This window comes from Danio rerio, chromosome 19 (assembly GCF_049306965.1).
Source record: "Danio rerio strain Tuebingen ecotype United States chromosome 19, GRCz12tu, whole genome shotgun sequence".
Taxonomy (NCBI): Eukaryota; Metazoa; Chordata; class Actinopteri; order Cypriniformes; family Danionidae; genus Danio; species Danio rerio.
Genome location: NC_133194.1, coordinates 45,555,939 through 45,562,746, shown reverse-complemented (window position 1 = coordinate 45,562,746; position 6,808 = coordinate 45,555,939).

Below are 6,808 nucleotides of genomic sequence, written 5' to 3'. Positions count from 1 at the left end.
CAGTATAACAGCAGAGGGCGCTAGTGCAGCTGAGTTTTTATCTCTCATGATTTCCAGTCTGTCGGTGTCTTTGGTTACGGTCATTTTTCATTCCCTATTAACAAAACATGACAATTTCTGCTGGCCAGATTAGTTTGCCTGCTTTCTGTCATGTTAGTGTGAGAGGGATGTCATTTATGCCTAATGTGTGTGTGTGTGTGTGTGCAGAATTTACATATTAAATCTCTTAAAGGAGTAGTTCATTCATTCATTCATTCATTCATTCATTCATTCATTCATTCATTTTCTTTTCAGCGTAGTCTAGTCCCTTTATTAATTTGGGGTCGGCACAGCAGAATGAACCGCCAACTTATCCAGGACATGTTTCACGCAGCGGATGACAAAGCGGAAGATTCCAGCAGCAACCCATCACTGGGAAACGTCCACACACACTCATTCACACACATACATTACGGACAATTTATCTTACCCAATTCACCTATAGCACATCTTTGGACTTGTTGGGGAAACCGGAGCACCCGGAGGAAACCCACACCAACACAAAGAGAACATGCAAACTCCACGCAGAAATGCCAACTGACCCAGCTGAGACTTGAACCAGCAACCTTCTTGCTGTAAGGCGATCATGTGCGTAGTTCACCCAAATATGAAAATTCTGTAATCATTTACTCACCCCTTACTTGTTTTTGAAAAATTGTGAAAAAAATCAGTAACCACTGACTTCCATGATATTTGGGTTTTCCTGCAATGGAAGTTAATGGTTACCGGTTTCCAACTTCAAAATATATACATATTGGTAGCTGGCACCCATTTACATTCATTCATTCATTTTCCTTCGGCTTAGTCCCTTATTTATCATGGATAGCCACAGTGGAATGAACCACCAACTATTCCAGCATACGTTTTACGCAGCGGATGCCCTTCCACCTGCAATCCATTACTGGGAAAGGCACCCATTCACTTCCATTTTAATTTTCTTTCATACTATGCAAGTCAATGGGTGCCAGCAACCAACATTCTTTAAAATATCTTTTTCTGTTTTTATTTTTGGGTGAACAAAACATTTTTTGTTTGCTTATTTTGTCATTGAGAGGAATGCATGCAGCACATGTTTACATTTTTATCTGATCATCCCTTTTAGGGTACCCTGACATTTGTATCTGGTTTAGATTGTATACCTTATTTTGAAAATAAGTTGTTTCCAGCATGGTGGCTCAGTGGTTAGCACTGTCGCCTCACAGCAAGGTCACACGGCTGGGCCAGTAGGTATTTCTGTGGAGTTTGCATGTTCTCCCAGTGTTGGTGTGGGTTTCCTCCAGGGGCTCCGGTTTCCCTCACAGTCCTAAGATTTGCACTATGTGATGTTTTTAAACAAATTTCGGGAGGAGCATGCGCAGAAGTTTCAGTATTGAATACGTCATTGACAATTATCCCATCATCAAATCAGTTTCTGAGCAACGCCTATATATACCAAAGCTGTCTTACCTGCAGCATCTCACGACTTTAGCATCCCTCCACCACCCCGTCACCTCACCTCTTGCATTACATTCCCGGGGGGAGCGTTCTGGGGCCGGGCTAGATACTTCGCTCGAATCCCAACTCCTCTTTGTTTCCTTATAAGGGGAATAACTCGAGTTGGGGTGTCTCCTCGAGCTCAGAGCCCTCCCCCCGGACAGCACGCCAAATATGCTTTATACTTAAACGAATGCAAGTGTGAACTCATGAAAGGTGATTTGGATAATCTAAAATGACCATTGTGTATGAGTGTGTGTGAATGTTGGAGTGTATGGATGTTTTCCGGTTCTGGGATTGCGGCTGGAAGGGCATGCTTAAAACATATGCTAGAATAGTTTGCAGTTCATTCCACTGTGGCAACCCCTGATAAATAAGGGACTCAGCCAATGTAAAATGAATAAATTAATTGTTCCCATTGTGAACCTCTTAAATGTACAGTTACAGGTTTTGTCGCCCATAAATATTGTCCCTCGGCTGAATCTTTTTTTTTTTTGTACAATATATTTCTTATTTTTTTCAGTTTGCATATCACAACAGATTACACAATTACAGAATAAAAATCATGAAGGCACAGCAAACTTTTTACCCCCCATTCTCCCTCCCAACAACCCATTCCCTTAAAAAATTAATAAATAAATAAAATAAATAATAAAATAATAATAATAATAATAAATAAATAAATAGATAAATAAATAAATAAAATAAAAATTAAAAAAAATAAAAAAATAAAAATAAATAAATAAAATAAAAATAGGGAAGAGAAAAAAAAGAAAAAGGGGGGATATGTTTAAATCAGGTAGAGAGTGTTTCCTGAGTCTAGACCATGGTACTTCCCGTATTTCTAAGCTTTGTCTTGTTGTAGTAGACTGTCAACATTTACATTGTACTTTAAAAAGTTATTAAAAGGTCTCCAGATATCTTCAAACACATTTTGTTTCTTTTTGACCGTGTACATGATCTTTTCCATTGACATATGCGATGCCATTTCTTTAATCCACTTTCCTATTCTAGGTTCATTTATATTTTTACAATTAAGAGCAATAATACGTTTAGCTTCTAAAATACACGTTTATGAATCTGACCTCTTTGCTTTGTAGGAGAGGGCTGACAGGAAATATACCCTGGATAAAAATCTTAGAATCTAATGGTCATTTCTTTGATAAAATTTGGTCAATTATTACAGTAACACCTTGCCAAAAGGGTTTCACTTTTCACACATCACCAAATACAGTGATAAAGTGTTCCTCTTACCTCTTTGCACTTTATACAGGTATCTGGAGTATTCATTTTATCATTTATCATTTACAAGTTATCATTAAACTTGTGCAATATAACAGGAGTTATTTATGTTCACATTAAACATTTGTACTGTACGAGTTTCAGGCTACTATTGATTGTCTGTATCGGCTGTATCTTTGACACTGTTCATTATCAGTATATCATTATAAAGATACTTCCAACTTATATTTAATACTAATTAATTAATATATATATATATATATATATATATATATATATATATATATATATATATATATATATATATATATATATATATATATATATATATGTTTATCTCTAGGCATTGAACACATTCGTGAAGCAGTTGATGGCTGCAGTTCACTTAATGACCACAGGTGTCGCTAACAGCAAGGGTTTCTGTATTAAAACTAAGCAAAATTGATCAATTTCAAAACAAGGCTCTCTAGGCTTAAAAAGCATCCTATTCCTTAAGACTCTGGGGTTTTACAGAATCCAATGATGTGCCAATAAAAGAAACAACCTCACTGTGACTTGTTTTAGAAGTGTCCATCTAACATAAATCACTCCAAGAGCATGACGTGTTCCAGAATGTTGCACAGAGAGTCATTTCAGCATTCTGCATTGGCGAAGGTTGGTGTCCGCTAGTCCAGCATCAGGGACTGAACAAGAATGGTGTTCATGACAGGACAACAAAATGGACGCCAAGAAAACGACTGCCAGTTTGCCAAAGAACATGCGAATGAGCCAGAAGAGTATGAAAAGAATGTTTGTCAGTCTAAAATACACCTAATTTAAGTGAAAACATGTAAAGTCAAAGTTACAAAAAAAAAACATTCTTTCAGTAACATTAATAGGACTTTAGTATAAAATGATGGTCTTTAATAGAGCAGCAATGTTGGTTTCTGCAGGTGAAAAAAAACATAGAAATATAGTTTTATTAACATATAAACCATTAAAAACGGAGCTTTGATGTTATTAATTGACTGCATATGCATTTGTTGAGCTTATTAGTATCATTTGGTATCAGAAGTGGCTTGAATGAAAGGCAAAGGCCTCTAGATTATGCTTATTTTACCAAAAATAAAATATGATCATGCCTTGATTTTTAACGATTTAATTAGGACAGTAAGCTCTGGCTTTGCTTAGACAAAAATCTTGTCACTTAACAGAAATAATGTCCAGTATAGAATATAAAGTCAAGCTGCAGTGGAAACAGAATGAATATTGCGTCTGACTCCATCATGAGCTTGGAGGACTGCATCCATACATCTCTGCAATGACTCAAATCTCTGATCAATAAAGTCATCTGGAATGGCAAAGAAAGCGTTCCTGCAGGACTCCCAGAGCTCATCAAGATTCTTTGTATTCATTTTCAATGCCTCCTCCTTAATCTTACCCCAGACATGCTCAATAATGTTCATAACTGGTGACCGGACTGGCCAATCCTGGAGCACCTTGACCTTCTTTGCTCTCAGGGACTTTGATGTGGAGGCTTGTTTTGATAGTGTCATCCGCAATGCTTCATGGGATTCTAGTTCCCTCAATAAACTTAAGTTCACAGACTTAGAACTTATTTTTTGTCTTCCCTTCAAATGAATCTTTTAATGTTATGACAACCCTCACAGCGGGTTTGTGTGATTAATGGTTTATAATGCTTTAGAAAAAAAGATTCATTCATTCATTATTTTTTCTTTGGCTTAGTCCCTTTATTCATCAGGAGTCGCCACAGTATAATGAACCAACAACTATTCCAGCATGTGCCATCAACTTCTCTGGGCTCAGATGCATCTGGGATGGACCATAACACAGTGGAAATAGTCAGGTGGATCAGTATTTCAGGTATTGGGGGGGGGGGGGGGGGGGGAGAGAAATCGAAACCATGTGCTCCAGACCAAAGAAAAGAATCATCCAGACTGTTACTAGTAACAAGTCCAAAAGTCAAGATCTGTCATGATTGGGATGTGTCAGGTAACAAAAGACAATGCAAAACCACATTCTGCACACATTACAATGTCCTGACTGCAGAGGAAGAGGATGCAGGTACTTGACTGGCCTGCCTGCAGTCCCGACCTGTCTCCACTAGAGAATGTGTGGTGCATTTTGAAGTGCGAAATGCCACAACGAAGACTCTGTAACTGTAGCTGCAACCCAGTATTGGGAAACACCCATAGACACTCATTCACACACATACGATGTGACCAATTTAGCTTATTCAATTCACCTACATGAGTTTGAACTGTGGGGGAAACCGGAGCACCCGGAGGAAACTCACGCCAACACTGGGAGAACATGCAAACTCCACACAGAAATGCCAACTGACCCAGCCGAGACTCGAACCAGTGACCTTCTTGCTGTGAGGCGACAGTGCTAACCACAGAGCCACCGTGCCACCATGTGCAGAAAAATCCAAACGCTTTTCTGTTTATTCGTCTCCTCCTGTTGTAAGACTTTGATGAAAAAGGTCAAATGCAGGTTGACAGAGCTCCAGCACGACTCTACATGTGTGTGAGCCGGTTATAAGCTGTAATCACTCGCCTAGCTAAAGCCTTGACTAAATAATAAGGTAAGGAATTTAGGATCACACATAGCTCTGTTATTGAAGTAAATAACATTAGAAGCCCAATTCAGCCGCAATCCTGCTGCTCACTCGCTAAAACACAAACACACTGGCTAGTTCACACAATCACGTTCTCTATCTACAATACACAGGCATACACATTAAAGCCTTTACAGCTGAATGAATGCAACAGGGAGTGTGTGTGTGTGTGTGTGTGTCCATTTAGTAACATACTTGGGTTTATAATAATTATATAAGACCATGTGGAGAATCCTCATAAAGCACAAACACTAACCTGTACTGTGTGTGTGTTTGTATATGTGTGTTTGTGTGTGTCTGCATGTGTGTGTGTGTGTGTGTGTGTGTGTGTGTGCATGAGTGTGAGTGTGCATAAGTGTGTGTCTTTCTGTTGGTGTCTGTATTTGTGTATGTGTGTGAGTGTGTCTGTGTCATTCTGTGTGTGTGTATTTGTATGTGTGTGTGTGTATATGTGTGTTTGCATGAGTGTGTGTCTTTCTGTTTGTGTGCATTTGTGTAGTGTGTGTGCACAAGTACATGTGTGCATGAGTGTGTGTTGTATATGTGTGTGTGTGCATGAGTGTGTGTCTTTCTGTTTGTGTGTGTATTTGAATGTGAGCGTATGTTTCTTTCTGTGTGTCTCTGTGTGTGTCTTTCTGTTTGTGTGTGTGTGTGTGAGTGTGTATGTGTTTTTCTGTTTCTGTGCTTTTGTGTGCATAAGTGCATGTGCATGAGTGTGTACTTGTGTGTTTGCATGAGTGTGTGTCTTTCTGTTTGTGTGCATTTGTGTAGTGTGCGTGCACAAGTACATGTGTGCATGAGTGTGTGTTGTATATGTGTGTGTGTGCATGAGTGTGTGTCTTTCTTTTTGTGTGTGTATTTGAATGTATGTGAGTGTGTCTTTCTGTGTGTCTCTTTCTGTTTGTGTGTGTGTGAGTGTGTGTGTTTTTCTGTTTCTGTGCTTTTGTGTGCATAAGTGCATGTGCATGAGTGTGTGTTGCATATGTGTGTGCATGAGTGTGTACTTGTGTGTGCATGAGTGTGTGTCTTTGTGTGTATTTGTTAAAGTGTGCATGTGCATAAGTTTGTCTCTTTCTGTTTGTGTGTATTTGTATATTTGCATGTACATGTATGCATGTGTGTGCTTGAGTGTGTCTCACTGTTTGTATATGTGTGTGAGTGTATATTTGTCTTTGTGTGTGTGTGTGTTTGTTTGTATGTGTGTGCCTTTCTGTTTGTGTGTGTTTATGTTAATGTGTGCTTGGATGTGTGTGTGTGTTTGTGTGTGTGTACATGTGTGTTTGTATATGCATGTGTGTAAGTGTGTATGTGTCTGTGTGTGTGTTTTTATATGTGCATGTGTGTCTTTCTGTTTGTGAGTGTGTGTGTGTGTGTGTGTGTTCATAAGTGTGTGTTTTTATGTGTGTGGTCATGAGTGTGTGTCTTTCTGTTCGT